The sequence below is a fragment of the Rhinatrema bivittatum genome, chromosome 7 (assembly GCF_901001135.1).
Source record: "Rhinatrema bivittatum chromosome 7, aRhiBiv1.1, whole genome shotgun sequence".
Classification (NCBI taxonomy): Eukaryota; Metazoa; Chordata; class Amphibia; order Gymnophiona; family Rhinatrematidae; genus Rhinatrema; species Rhinatrema bivittatum.
This window is the reverse complement of record NC_042621.1, coordinates 141,965,272-141,981,632: the sequence shown is the minus strand read 5'-3', so window position 1 is coordinate 141,981,632 and position 16,361 is coordinate 141,965,272. Positions and strand designations below refer to the sequence as shown.

The 16,361-nt window shown below is 44.7% G+C and overlaps 1 protein-coding gene across 2 annotated transcripts in view; it reads right to left on the bottom strand.

Moving 5' to 3' along the window:
• Positions 1-16,361, bottom strand: part of CHST3 (carbohydrate sulfotransferase 3) — a 151,109-nt gene that overhangs the window by 72,831 nt on the left and 61,917 nt on the right. The gene's annotated exons all lie outside the window — the stretch shown is intronic.

Here is a 16,361-nt window from a genome sequence, read left to right as displayed (position 1 = left end):
CACATCTATTCTGAATAAAAAGTTAGTCAAATGTTATTTGCATGCTACAGGGAGAAGCCACTGTGGAGTAACTATTGAATAGGTTCTTAGAAATTTGTATAAATAAGTATCCTTTATGTTGCTGGACTGGTGGCTCTGGCTGTAGCACTGTGCCCTGCAGTGCAGCAGACTTGTGCTCAAGTCCAGGTCAGCGGATGTTGCAGTTGCCAATGTACTCAGGCCCAGGACATGAGGGGTAGATGGCTGCCGCTGCTGTACCAACCCCCGACAGGCCGAGTCACCCGTCCCGCAAATAGAGGAAAAAATGTAAGAAGAAACCCAAAAACATGCGTTGAAATATGTCCTTTAAGAGAAAAAACATTCCTGCAACCCACTCACTCACCAAACACTCATTACCAGCAGGCACAAAACCCCATCCCTCAAACCTCATTAATGGGCCGATACAGTACAGTGTGCTCCAACGGAGCGCGCTGTTAACCCTCTATTGGATGCGCGTTTTCGACGCGCTAGCGTTACCCCTTATTCAGTAAGGGGCCAAAAACACGCGTCCAATCCTCCGAACCTAATAGCGCCCGCAACATGCAAATGCATGTTGATGGCCCTATTAGGTATTCCCGCGCGATTCAGAAAACAAAATGTGCAGCCAAGCCGCACATTTTGCTTTCAGAAATTAGCGCCTACCCAAAGGTAGGAGTTAATTTCTCCGGGTACTGGGAAAGTGCACAGAAAAGCAGTAAAAACTGCTTTTCTGTGCACCCTCTGACTTAATATCATGGCGATATTAAGTCGGAGGTCCCAAAGGGTAAAAAAATTAAAAAAAAAAATTTGAAGTCAGCCCGCGGCTTGGGTCGAAAACCGGATGCTCAATTTTGCGGCGTCCGGTTTCCAAGCCCATGGATATCAGCAGGCTCGGAAAAATTGAATGTCGGCTGTCAAACCTGCTGACAGCCGCCGCTCTGGTTCAAAAGGAGGCACTAGAGACGCGCTAGTGTCCCTAGCGCCTCCTTTTGCCTGTTTTTACCGCCGGGCCTCATTTAAATACAGAATCACGCGCACAGGAGAGCGGGCGTTTGCCCACTCTCCCACGGACTTTACTGTATTGGCCCGTAAGAGACTCAGAAAGAGAAAAAAATGGGGCTTCCCTTTGCAAAAAAAGCAAAGAATTCCTCCAACCCTCCCCTTAATATGTCTGATTATCTCCTTCCATTCCAAAAAGTCCGAGATTCTCCTTTGCCTCCAAAGTTCGGCTTTGTCTTCAGAGATGTGAAACAAACCAGGTCTGTGAGAGCCCAAGAAACTGTGAGCCATTAATACACCTCCTGTTAACATTTTCACATTCCACCTAGAAGAACATTTATTCAAAGTCCCAGTCTTTTTCGGTCAAAAGCAGCAGTCAGACTTAGCTGAGACATTCCCAGCTAGCTCAAACTCTGCAAATATGTACCAAACAGCTCAGAACAAATAGCCCTAAGCAGCACTAGGCTCATTATAAAATAATATTTAAACTGAAAAAAACACCGGTTGAAAGCAACACCATCCTGTGTTATTTGGCAGCCATCTGCATAAAAATCAGGACCGGTCTGCGAGCAGCCAGCCTCTGCACTAGTTCATAATTGGACACGATCCCAGGGCAGGGCGCAGGCAAGAATGGAAAAGGCATGCACATCTCTTATTCTTCATCAAAGGCTTCTCTTCTACAACCCGGGTATTTTCTCCCCTAATGAAAGCAACAACTTGCGTTACTCAGCAGCACTGCACACGCCCCGCTTCTTTGCTGCTCCGCATTACACCCCAGCCAGGTCATGAGAATTCAGGACCATTTCATTTTGCTCACCTTACTGTATGTTTTGCCTGGTTACTGTCAGTAAACAACAAGCGACTGGTCCTAGAGGTAAAAGAGCAGACAGTGTGCGGCTCATAGCTCCATGGAATCAGGAGGAGAGCCAAGGAGACACACGTAGGAAACTATTCTGAGCTCATGTATCCTGAAGAATAGCTGAATTGTGGTGACCTTTCATCAACGGAAACTCACTGCCTTTTATTTGGCAGTCCGGCTTTGTGAGAGTCACTGGCTTCGAGTGTCACTTTAGGATCCATGGAATGCTTTAATCATTATCTGCAAGCCCACTTTGGATTTTTTTTTTTATTTTTGTGTGTGCGCAAAGCTAAGTGTCACCAACTGTGATTAATAAAATCGGGTCTGGTCACCCTGTATAGTCACTACAACATTCCAGGCAGATCGTATAGACTGAGGGGAAAAAAACATCAAGGCCATCTCTATCATACCTAAATAGTATTTATTTGACTTTCTATACCACCTTTCAACTATAAGGTACATTTCAAATACAAAGACCGATATAATGAGCTATCCACATGATTTGCAGGCAAACTCCACTGCAGCAAGGCGTTGTGCACACAAAAATTGTGCGTATAATAATGTGCATTTAAGTTTGTGCCCTTGCATGGAAATTCCATGCTAATGAAGGCATTAGCTGTCACACACCAATGTAGGGAGGTGGTACCCGAAGCACCACGGGAGAAGGTCTTCTGCCAACTGTAACCACTGCCCCCTTGGGTTGAGCCCACAGGTTCTGGCAGCCGGGAGGACTTTCCTGAGTTGATCTGAAGGCGGTGGCGAAAGGCTAGATCGGAGGCCAAGCAGTGCATGGTCGAGATCCAATGTGAGGCTGAGAGAGGCGAAGTCCAGATCTGATCCAAGGGCAAGGCAGCGAAGAGACTAAGCAGGAACGAGCATCAGGGGTAGAGAAGAACACAGAAGACAGGAACGGGACACGACAGGACTCACAGAGAAGGCAAGCAGGAATAACAGCAGGAATAAAGAGGAATAGCAGGAACAACCAGGGAGATGGTGAGCAACTAGCACTGCTGAAACAAAAAGGAGACCTGTTGCGAAGGCGACGGCTGAGAGGAACACTGGCGTTAAAATTCCCTTTTCCTGATGAGGTCACCAGCCGGCACACGCGCCAGGAAAAATGCCAGCGGAAAGTGGCATGGGGGGGTAGAGGTGCCCCGGAGGTGAGTGGAGCTGGCCGGAGAGTGGGCCGCAGCTGGCACAGCGTAACAGGTATGCTGGCTTACATCGTGTTTTCTCAGTGCTGAAAACTTAACTCCTAGCCTGAAGTGGAGTAAAACTTCCGGGGCCAATGTTAGTCCACAGTTCCAGTATCAGGACCTGTAGTTGGTAGTTTATGCGCAGAAGATGCATGAAAAGCATTTTTCGTGTAGATAAAATATGAGTTATGTGCAGAAATTGTGTTTTGCTACAGGCTAAGCTTTATCTTTGTGCACATTTTACGGTTTATGAGCATTTTTTTAACTCCTGACACATTAGCATACCTTAGCCTACTGCATTTGGAGTTTAAAAATACTTAAATATATTTGCTTGCCCACCAAGAAGGTGTGGACTGAATATCAGGGCAGTTTTAGCACTCAGCCTTTTACATCAACCTCATAGCATCTGAAGCCCCTAGGGTGAACATTAACACAGGATCGTTATTTTATTTTGTTTAGCCCATGTCTTTTCATTGTTAGCTCAAGGAGGCATTTCCCTGTCCCCAGAGGGCTTACAATGTGAGGACCTGATCCATTAAGAGTTTTCCCCATAGACACAATATGGGAGAAAAGCCTTTTAATGAATCTGGCCCTAAGTATGCACCTGAGGCTAGGGAGGGTAAAGTGACCTGCCCAAGGCCACCAGGAGCAGCAGTGCGATTTGAACTGTGGCTTCCCTGGTTCTCAGCCCACTGCTCCAACCACTAGGCGACTCCTCTGCTCGTAGAGTGTGTGCTACAAGTCCAATTCAGAAAAAAAAAGAGAACAGCATTATTACTTCTTGCAAGAACGACCAGGCAAATCGAGACACGGGGACAGGAGTGGCTTTAAAGTCATACACAGACCTGAGAGCTCAGCAGGAATTCCAGACGAGACTGAGAAGGTAAGCAGTACAGAGATGCAGGACAAAAAAGTGACTTGTTCACAGTAACCCAGAGAGAACCTCTACTACTAAGCATGTATCTAGAGCTACAAGGTATACACAGCACTAGGCAGAGACACACAAGAGACACGAAAGCCAGAACAGAAATCCAAGAATATAAGAGACATCTCCTGCTATATGGAGCTTACAAGTCAGGGCAGAGAGGGTGCTGGACAAGGTTAATAAGAGTTTGGGATGAATCAGGGAAAAGATTTCAAGTCACACCTCAAACAAAAGTCTCCCATAATTATTGAGAGGCAATGATATAACAAGGTGAACGAAATCCGTTTCTGAAACTTAGTAACCACTGTATGCCGTGAGCCCAGCTCACAAAACCATTTGGCTAGGCTTTATAAAAAGCCTCAGAGAGTATTTGTACCGACAAAGGAAAGTTATGCTGCCCTAAAAAAATAAAAATAAAATTCATGCCCAAACAAGGAATAGCACAGCTGGTGTTCTAAAAATCCTCTCGTACTTTCTTGTAAAAGTAAAAACATTTAATAAATAATTTGCAAAATTGCTAATACTGTATAATTCTTTTATTGTAGTTTTTTAGGGTGGCCATCTTGCAAATGCTATGAGACGTGTGGCACTAAAAGGAGACACACAATAGCTCCTTACTAACAGGTGTGAAATTTGCATTATTGGGGAGGGGAGAGGTGTCCGACTGGAATCCAACACTGTACCTCCAAGGGCAGAGCATTTGGCTCCCTGCCATCACATGTAACTTCTCACCAAATTCCTCATCACTCAATAAAAGCCACACGCAATATCCTCTTTGAACCCCTTTCAGAAAAAGACAAGGTTATTTATTTTAAACGCTATTTTAATTGGATGGGGCATCCACGTTGTGTGCAGACGGCTCTTTCAGGGTGTAATGTCTCCGAATGGGTTAATTTTGCACATACCTTGACACAAATGAACCTTGCTGGTAAGCCAAGGTGAACAGAGTATGATCTTAATCTCTCCAATTCACTACGAATGCCCTTTCTTATACTTGCATTGTAGCAAAGAGAGCTTCCTTTATGAGTTCATAAGATGTTATGGGCACAGGCAACATGTCTAGATGTGCCTGGAAGCCCTTTCTAATCCGGCCAGGTCTAGTTTGCACAAGTTAGCTTTCTCTCTTATCTGAAAAAATGAAGAGCAACATGCACATGTTCTATCAACCATGAGAATGGATGTTGCATCCCCAGATTTTTGACTGAATGGAAATATCTGCCAGTCAGTAAGCAGGCACTGTCTGCATGATCAAAGCTCCGCTGGTATAAAGGCAAGATAAGGGCTGTTTTCAACATGAAAATACTTTTTCAGATTTATCAAAAGAAAATTCATGGTACAACGGCGATGAAACTTGAGACCTTAAGTGAACAGATGTTTTCATAGATCAGGACAAGATGGGGGATGGATGAGGGCGAGCAGCAGCTGAGATTAGAGTCTATGTGCAAAAGTCACCCATCAGTATACGTGCTCACACGTGTTACCACCAGACTTTTTCAGATGTGCACATACCTAATATGCATTGGGAACAGCTACTGATTCCCTTACACAGTAACACAGCAAAAAACGGCAGAGAAAAACCGAGTGATTCATCCAGTCTGTCCAGTGTTGCGACCGTCGCTGCTCGACGTCCTCACTCTGCCCTCTTTACCTCTGTGGCGACTCGCTCCGGGTCTGCTGGACGGCTGCTGCCGCGGCGTCTCCATGCCGTCTCCCTCCGGTGTCCCCAGACCGGCTCGACGTTGCAGATCCGCCATGTTGCCTGAAGACCTAGGGCGCACGCGATCTGATTGAAGTACCAGCAAGGGCGCAAACCTCAGGGGCGTCCCCTTGAGATGATGTCATCCGCTTCCAATTTTTAAAGGTCTCTATTTTGCTATCTCATCGAGTTAGCAAGGGGGTTACACTACCTAAGCTACTCTGCCTCCTCGGACTTACCAGAGGTACCCGGTCCTCGGGGGCCTCGCTCTCTTTATTTACTTTCAGATTACAGATAGGAACTGGTACTCGCTCCTCGAGGGCCCATGTTCCTGGACACTCTGAAGATTCTCTGCTGCTTGGAAGCTATCACTGCTACAAACAATTGTGAGTTACCATCGCTCTCTCAGAGCTTCCCCTGGAACCAGGTACTACTCACTCCTCGAGGGCCTAAACCTTTCCAGCTCCTGAGTTTCCTTGAGACCTTATGTGAGTTTTGTCATCTAGTTCTGTTCATGAACTCTGTCTACTCTGCCTACTCACTTTCTACAGTTTCTCAACAGCTCAGCCATCCTGGATCGCTGTTCCAGTACCTGAGGGACTACAGCCCTGCCGGGCATATCAGCTCACTACTGCCACCTCTGGTGGTTTCAAAAACCTGTTTAATAAAAGAACTAATGTGTGTCTGTCTCCATACTCAAGCCTAGCCGATGGTCCCTCTCAGGATATCCTCCTGGGGGCGTGGTCATCTGCCACTGGCCCAGGGATCCACCCACAACTACCGCAGTCTATTCATAACAGATTGCTACTCCTAGCATCAGATCAATAACAGATTGCTAACTCCTCCTTCTTTAGGAGCCAATATAACATCCAGCAAGTTGCTTACAGTAGTAACAGCTGCTCCTTGCAGGTTACCCCCATGTAGAAATGTTACACTTTAAAGTTAACAGAGCTTACCCCATTTCTTCATTCCCATCTTCTAGCCTGTAAGGATCTGCAGTATTTATCCCATGCCCTTTTGAATTCCATCCCCTTTCTTGTCTTGACCCCTAGTTCTATAGCTTCCTTTACCACGGAAAAGATTTGACGTTTGTGCTTCATTAATCTTTCCTTAATTCCCCTATGCCTCTCCTGTTAGAAACGGGGGTGTTTAGTGTGCCCTTGGGCCTCAACCCGACCCCAGACGGATCCAGGACCGAACCGAGGGTTGGCGACGTGTTCCAGCATGGCTGACGGTCTTACCCTCTGCCAGGCCTGCAAGCTCCCAGAGCCAACAACAGATGATGTTGGTAGGGGAACGGTCCTCCAACTGTTCCGAGCCCTTTCGGACCTGCCGCTTGAATCGGCATGGAGCAGCAGGCCAGTCTGAGGATGAGGGCAGATGGGCCTTGACACGAAGACATGAGACCAAAGTTGATGCAACGGCATCACAGACGAGGGTTGAAGCGAAGACATGACACCTGGGCGGATGCAACGGCATCCAGGACGAGACAAGGAACTTGACGAAGTCCAGACAAGATGAGAAGCTGAGAAGGAAGACATTGGCACTGTCTCTCAGGGCGCCCTACACAGCCCACCATCACGGCGGACCCAATGGGCTGGTCACGGACCACCCTGTCCCACTGCGCGCCCTACACAGCCAAAAGAGACTGGTCACGGACCACGCGGAGAGCGGGACGAGCGCAGGGAAGAATCCAGCCGAGGCAGAACTTCGACGACGGAACCAGAAGTCATCCGGAGCTCCACAAGGGCTGGCAGGACAAGACGGCTCAGGAGCACAGGACACCAGTCCACTGCCGGCATCTCCCATGACGAAGCTGCGTCACCCGGAGAACCACGGCCGGCAGAACAGAAGGCTCAGGAGCAAGCATGAACACCAAAGAGGGCTAGGACATCAGGAAGCAAGACATCAGGAGCTGAAACACCAGGACACCTGGACGGGGACCTTAGGCAATGAAGACATGATTCAAGACACAGACGAGACGAGGAGCTCCACAAAGAAGACAAAGGTCTGTCGGTGCGCTGGACAGCAGGAGCTTCCAGAGATGAAGTAACTCCGATGCAAGGCAAGGCTTACTGAAAGTTGTCCTTTTATAGGGCTGCAGACAGGCGACTCCCTGGGAGGAGTTTGGAAGGCCCACACCTAGCTGGCCCTATAACTACGGAGGAGTGCTGCAGGCTGGCCCCCTAGGGAAGGGCGTGGCCCAGACCAGGAAGTCCATGCAGACACAAGCAAGCCTCAGGCAGGCTCCAAGAACAATAAGGCCCCCCAGGCCCTGGAGCAATTCCTGGATAGTTTGCAGGCGAGACCCCGGCTTCGGAGTGGCCTCCCGGAAGAAGTAAGGAGCCTCCTGTAGCACCGCTACAGGAGGGTTCATAACATCTCCTTTCTCACCCATTATTCCATCTCTTCTCGCTCCTCCAGCAGTTCCTCTTGTGCCTCACTACTTTCTCTGCAGTCCACTGGGACAGGGTTCCCCTTCCACCTCTGCTCTTCCCTCTGCCCAGTGCCACCTTTTTGCACCCGCCCACCACCAGGGGCACTCACTAGTGCGAGTTTCATGCTCCCCTGCAGGACAGCAGGAGGCCAGCTGCAGAAATGGAACTTATGCACACTGGCAACATTTCTCCAAAATGTTCATAAAGTACACTGCTTTCTGCAGGCACCACCAAGCTACATATTTTCAATAATTTTACTTGTAGTCTACGTCTGTGTTGGGCTGATATCTTTCAAATGGGTTCTCAGGTACCGCAAAAAGGGTAGTGGTAAATGATTTCCATTTGTAAAGGAATTAATTTTTTCAGCAAAGCACTGCCCAGCATCCTCATAGAATTATATAACACAAGTACAGCTTTAATCCTAAGTGAACAAGCAAATCTGTCATAGGAATATTCTCTTTGTAAGGTCATTCTTGCCTTGGACGCTGCTGTACTAAGCATTCACATCCTCCGTACCTGGCAATTAACTAGACTCTCTCAAAGAAACCTATGAAGTTCCTCCACTGGGATGGAAGTTAAGTTTCAGTCATAAGAACATAAGAAATTGCCATGCTGGGTCAGACCAAGGGTCCATCAAGCCCAGCATCCTGTTTCCAACATTGGCCAAGACAGGATACAAGTACCTGGCAAGTACCCAGTAAATAAATCCCATGCTGCTAATGCCAGTAATAAACAGTGGGCTATTCCCTAAGTCAACTTAATTAATAGCACTTTATGGATTTCTCCAGCAGGAACTTGTCCAAACCTGATTTAATTAAAAAAAAAAAAGTTTACAGGCGGATGCCATAAGGTCGCGTGGAAAATGGGCACTCAGTGTTGCACGCTCACTTTCCTAACATGCGCCCAACCACCTCTCATGGGCAAGTATTTAAATTAGGGGTCACCTAAAAAAGAAGGCACTAGGGACAATGGCGCGCCCTAGCGCCTCCTTAGCAGTGGAAGCCCAGGAGAGGTAAAATTGGCACGAGTAAAACTGAACATCCTTTTTCCTAACCTGACCTTGGCACACTTTTTTTATTTTTTATTTTAATGTTTTTTTAACCTTTTGTTTCCTCTGACTTAATATCGCCATGATATTAAGTCAGACGATTTACAGAAAAGCAGTGTTTTCAGCTTTCCTGTACATTTTTTTGGGCTGCTCAGAAACTAACACCTGCTCTTTGGCAAGTGTTACTTTCGGTGTGTAATATGTGTGGATTGGGCTCACATTTTTTTTTTCTGTATCTGGGGCAAATAGCTAATAGCCTCATCAGCATGTGATGAGCACTATTAGTTTCAAGGGGGTTTGGAAATGGGTTTTGGAAGCACTAAACCCTTATTGTATTTGGGGTAGTGGACGCGCATCCAAAACACGCGTCCAACCACGGGTTAAACAGTGCGCTCAGCTGAGTGTGCTTTATGTATTGGCCTGCCAGTGTGTTATTAACCAGGCTGCATAGCAGTAAACTGAAAGAATGTACCAAGAAGATGCCCAGCTCTGTACTGCAACTGGATTTTGGATTTTTTGTTTATTAATAATATAGTGCAAAAATGAAACACAAAACCAGGTTCCTTTTAATCAGGTGTTTGACCATTAAACCTTTTAGGACTACAGCAGATAGCAATACTATTGACAGTTTTTACCAGTTTAGGGCTGCATGGGTAGTTATTAAACATTGGGACAAGTTTTGTAGCAAAGTTGGTAGCATGTCTGTCACTGGAGGTTTTTAGAAGAAGACTAGCAGAAATACCCATTCTTCACTCTGGTTAGAGGCCCCCCCAGGAGTCCCCATTATAGCCCAGAGGGTAATATTTTTATTAAACTGATTAAATCTGCTTGCTGCAGGAAGGTCTTAGATTGTAAACCTTCCGGGGTAAGGAAATCCTTGCTGAACCTGAACTGTGAATTTACCTTGAGCTCAGGTTTGGAAAAGTGAGGAATTAATTCCAAAAATCCTAATCCAAGTCTGCCTCCCTCCCGGCTAGGGGTTGCCAGTTTACCCCAGGTTGTCCGAACAGGCAGATCCCGGTCTTGGTTTTGCCCCATTGCATGCATGGATTTGTAATTCTGGTTGTCCCATTCATGGCCATAAGAATATCAGAACTACAAATCCATGCATGCAGTGGGGCAAAACCAGGATTGGATCAGCTTGTTCGGTCAAACTGAGTCGGTTCACAACCCCTACTCCCAGCCCAGCCCTGTGGAGTGATAGGAAGCCCCGATCTAGCCACAAGAAAAAGCCCTGTACGAAGCTGTACTGGCAATCGTTTAGTAAAAAATGCTCAAAAAGGAAAAGGTGTGTTAATTCCCTCTTTACATGACAATAAACTTTGGAAAGAATCTGAATACTAATAAAAGCCATTGGTCCCCTCTCCCTCCCGTGGGGGAAGCTGCCTGCCTGAGGGACAGTTCTAAAACCCCCTCAGGCAGTCTCCCTCAGGAGGGGATGTACAGCAAAACATTATTATTATCATAATTATTACCATTGTCTTTGCAAAGCTCACCATGTTGTAACAGTACATTCAGAGCATGCTGCACACTGTAGTCAGCCAGCCAAAAATGTTTGTTTTGGTTCTTTTTTTTTTTTTTTTGGGGGGGGGGGGATTATTTTGTTTCTGTTTTTCAGTTTGGTTTGTTTCCCAAACCACAAAAAAATCCCCAAAACCAAAAAAAGGGGCCTCCCTTAGGCCATCCAATCCTTCTTATGTCACCAAAGAAATCTGACATCACTTTGGCGTCCATCTCAGGGACAGCTAGTGCTGTTTTTAAACATTGAAGTTTGGGTAGTAGCAAGAGAGGTAAGTGGGGGAAGGGAGATCCCCAGCCATTTTTTGAGGGCCTGGGGATCAGAGGGACCTGAGGAGGCCCCAACTGGGCCTGGCTCAGCCCAGTCGAGTTGATCCAGGCCCTGCAGTTGTCTTTGCAGGGTAGGAAGGGGGGAGGGAGGGGAATAGCAGGCAGAGAGACCTGGAGAGGCCCTGCATCTTTCTTGGGGATGGAGAGGAGGGGGTTGGAGAGCTTTGACAGAGGCCATATTTTTTAACAAAATAAAAATACCTGAAAAGTTCAGTTTGTTTCACTTAGAACAAATTGAAAATGATTTTTTTTCCATTTGGATGTGCTATTCGTTTAAATCAAATGCACATTCTTACCATACCCTAGCTTGCCAACATTTTAAAATAGTTAAGATTAGAAAAAAATCTGTCTGGTCAAATGTTTCCTGCCTAGAGGCAGACATGGATAACACTACTTGAGGTCCCTCCCAGCCCTATCTTTCTATGATTATAAACTTTTTTCTACAGTCATCCCCTAATAACCTGAAAAAATAGGGACTAGTTTTAACAATTTGCACTTCTGATATACAGTCAAATGATTCATAGAAACACAGAAACTGAAGTCATATAAAGACCATCGTAGACATTACTTCTGTAACTTCTGAAATATGCTACTTGATCTCCAACTTTATGAATGCTTTCCCAGCACTAAGAGTCTTCTGTTCCTGTCCCTTGGGGGTTTTTTCAATGCCAATCTTGTGTTAGCCCCACCCACCTCTACTAGGAGGTGGTTCTCTGCATCCACTAACCTTCCTAGAAAGAAATATGAATCTCTTTCTGATTAATATCATATCCATTTGCTATTGTGTTGGAAAGGTGCTCAATTCCTATTGTTGAGGTAAGAAATCTAGAGGCGATATTTGATTCAGAACTTAATTTCAAGCCTCAAGTCAGAGTGGTTGTTGAGAAGTCTTTTTGAAAGCTGGAGATGTTACGCAAGCTAAAAACTGTCTCCTGGTGACTTCCAGACAATGCTACAACTATTGGTTACACCTGCCCTAGATTACTGCAACTTCATATATATATATATATATATATATATATATAGATATATTTATATGGGCTTGCCCCAATCTACACTTAGGGTGCTGTATGTTGTCCAAAGCTCTTCAGTGCAAAGTCTTATGGGAACAACATATTATGAACATATCTCACCCATACTATATTCAATGCATTGGCTGCCTGTAGAATGGAGGGTGCAGTTTAAGATCCTGCTTATGATTCACAAAGGTTTACACAGAGAAGCCCTGACATGCATTTCCTCCCTTTTAAAAATTAATTGCCCAACTAGAAGCCTACAAATCGGCAGGACAATGTCTTTTAGATGTACCTAATTATGAGGAGGTTCATATTCAACCTTGTGCGGCTTGGCAAGGTAGCCAGATAAACATATCCAGCTAACTTAGCCTATATATTCAGCAGTGCAGCCATGCTGAGAATATATCTTTATCTGACTATGCTAAATTTAGCCAGATAAACTTATCTGACTAACTTGAAGGCAGGTCTCTGGGCCTATCAGACTTAGTCGGATAACTCTGAATATCAGAATTAACTAGATAATTTATCTGGCTAACTCAGGTCCTCCTAGTCATACCCCAGAATGCCTCTGACTTATCCGGCCAAATTTTAGCCAGATAAAAAATTACACTGCTAGAATTTAGCCAGGTAGGTGCCAAAATATTAATTTAGCTGTGTCACTTCTAAGTTATCCAGCTAAATGCTTCTGAATATGGACCTCAAAATGAACAGGCTTGGAGAAACCAGAGAAAGGCTGTTTGCAGCAGCGGAATCAAATCTGTGGAATCGGCTCCTTTATAATACTTCAGAAACAGGCTTGTTGCAAAGCATCTGAAGTCTTTTTTATTTAGTGAGGCTTTTAACATTCTGGATGTTTTAATGCTACAGCTTTTAACATTTGACAAAGGCTTTGGCTAGGCTATCAGTTGATGACACTACGCTGCCCTGACATCTTTCGGCTGTATATCTATTTGCTATGTTTATTTTTTAAACTATGGATGCTTTTATGTAAGTCACTTAGGACTTGGGATAACTGCAGCCTCCACACTTCTAAATAAAAATAAAGTCACCTGTGCTGAGTAAAACTCAGCCCTATTATATATTGGAAAAGCTGTGCGGCACACTACAATAATGCCTTCAGTTTATATTTTTGTTGTCTGTTTTTACAGCGGGTCATAACACGAAGTCAACAGGAGGCAGCCTCGGGAATCATATTCAGAATCACTTTTCCAAGACTGGGTAAAGAATGCATGGAACGGCCCCTAAACAACGTGATGGGGGAAGGGGGCCCTGAAAAACACTTAAACACTGGACACGGTGAGAGGGAAACAAACATAAAGCTGGACATTAAGGGCTTTAGTCAACAAGGACTTTTCCCATAGGCACAGAATGGAGAAAAGGAATAAAGGTCTTTGGCACTGCAGGAAGAAAGGAAAGTGGGAAGATAAGATGAACCTTGCCCTCTTCATGAAGCATCAGGGCCACTGATTCTCTTTTGCAGACAGGAGTGGAGATGGGCAGACGTTGTCCATCTTCTGAAAATGGTATAAGGAGGTCAGGCAAGTCAGTCTGACATCAGTGGTGGATAAACTAATGGAGTCACTACTAAAGGGAACAACATAGCTTTATCAAAAGATCACGCCAAGCAAATCTAATCGATTTCTTTGCCTGGGTGTCCAAAGAATTAAAGCGTGGATGTGTGCTGGATTCGGTATATTTGTTTTGCAGTAAGGCTTCCCACACAGGCAGCTTACAAATCAGCCGAGTAGCCTAGGGATGGGTCCTAAAGGGTTAGAAACTGGTTGAGAAATAGCCAACAAAGAATAGTGGCAAATGGAGCTCACTGCAAGGAATGAAGGGGAAGCAGTGGAGTGCCTCAAGAATCAGTCCTGGGTCCAATTCTGTTGAAAATGTTATAAGTGATACTTCAGAGGGGTGGTAGGAAATGTTTTCTCTTTTAGCAGATGATACAAATACCTGCAACAGGGTGGATACTTCAGATGGAGTACAAAATAGGAGTAATACAAAGTTTAGCTAACATTCATTGTAAAAAAGTGAAAGGTCATGTATTTCCGACACAGAAACCCAGGGAAATGAGGAACAAAGTTCATCAAACAAGAGAGAAAATGCCCCATCATAACCTCAAGGCAGCAAAACTGTAACAAGACAGTGGCACGCGCTAGAGGGATGCTAGGGCAAAGTTGTAGTGCTTTCCCCTTGCTAGAGGATGCTGGCAAAGTTGTAGTGCTTTCCCTAATGCATGGATCTTGTTTATGGGCAAATATTTTTTAAAATGCACATTGAAAGCCAGTTGCTTGATTCTTAATGTTTCTCCACCTTTTTTTTCTCTCTAAGAGATGGCAGATAGTGGAATATCAGATTCAAGCAACAAACACCACAAAAGCTTGTTAATTTTGCTAACAGCTGGAAGTCGTGTGCAGTTCTGATGAAAGGGAACAAAGGCAGTTTGTGGTTAAGAGTAGTTCCCCTGCACCTAGAAGCCCTAAGAGGTAGGGACCATCCATCTTGTGTTTCTGTATACAGCACTGTGTACATCTGATATATGCTATACAAATGAGAAATAATAACAACCATCTCATTCTAGATGCCATGCCCAGGAGCTATGTGCCCTTGCCATCCGGAAAGGCTGAAGGTAAATCTCTGAGAACTACACTCAATGCGTGCCTTTGACCTACAGGGTCAGCCACAGTAGCCACAGCCATCTTCCGGCCCTCCTCAGGATTGTACATATTGACTTCTGCTGTCCCCATCAGCGAGGGCGATTTGAACTTGGGTCTCTTATACTGCAGCAAATAGCTTTGCGGTTTGAGCCTTAGGTTGTCAGAGCCTCATCTCCTGAGGATATTAACTTTGTTTCACCACACCAATCATTTTAAAACCTTCATGAGTCACCACTGTGACCAGTTGAGAAGTGCTTTCCATAGAAACCTATATGAGAATGCAGACCACACTAAATCATGATTTTCTTGTCATGTGGATATCATTGCTGCCTGTTCAAACTCCCCTTCTTTCCCCTCAGTACTTTTCCGCCAGCCCCGAGTCATTTCCCTTCAGTCCTGGGAGGGGCCACAACCTTCACAAGCAAGTGAGATATTTTACCAGCTTAGCCAGCAATCTTTATAGGTCATGATATCTTGTATTGGTTTGGGCCAATGTAGGCAAAATCCAAAAATGGCATAGGACATGAGCTTCTCAAGCTGTGCAGGTCCCTTCCTCTAACATCTGAAGAGGAACACATGACATTTTGAAAAGTCATTTGCATGAACACAAGAAAACCTAAAAACTTTCAAAAAAGATCTAAAAACATGGATGTTCACCAAAGCATACCAACTCACCCAATGAATAAAACAACACCAACCCCCTCCAGTTTAACCCTAAGAAAACTGGGAATACAATACAAGTTTATATTATAACAAAGAACTAAAACGAGTAAAACTGAGCAACAAATAATTTTTGTATATGATGTCTCTATGTTAACAATAATCGGAACCTTTTGGAAACCTTGTTAAACCTTCTTAATCTGTAAACCATCGTATTTTTGTAAACCGTTGTGATGGCAAAACCGAATGACGGTATATAAAACTCGATAAATAAATAAATAAATCAATAAATCAATAAATCTTTGGCAAACTCTTAGACTGATCAAATAAAAATGACGCCAACATACAATGAATCCAAAGAAGTTCTCCAGAAACAATGCATATATTTAGAATTTTCTATTACTAGCTTATCCACAATGACTCATTTATACCACACAGTGAATGATGGGTAGATTCAAGGTACATCCTACAATTATTGTATTTTTACACTGATTAATAGTAAGATGCACATATATGCCCTCCAAAACCCTAATTACATGAGTCATCAACCAGGGTTGCCAAGTTTCAGGAAAGAGAAAAAAATATCAGCACTGCCTGTTAAAATAAACTCAAGTGAATTTCAGTCCCTTTCAGAAGCTCCATGAACCCCCTTGGCAGACCCTGTCTCCCTATGAAGTGACTATGGCTTTCCAAGGGCCGCCGATTTTAAATCCATTTGGCACTACAATCAGGTTTGGTGATGCACCTGCATCAGCCTGATCGAGAATGTTTCTTTCTTCTATTTAATGTGCTCCTCTCACTTCTGCCACATACGTAAGGCATACAGCATGTAATCATACTAGGGCACTCTATGCCAGGCTATACATACATCATACACTAACATATGGAGTCTGTACATGTGTAACCCCCTGGATCTCAAGGGTACAAGGGCTTGGCACTATAGGGGGGAACTACTACTCCGAGAGCCTAGCCAGTATGACTTCATGGACAGCCAAGCT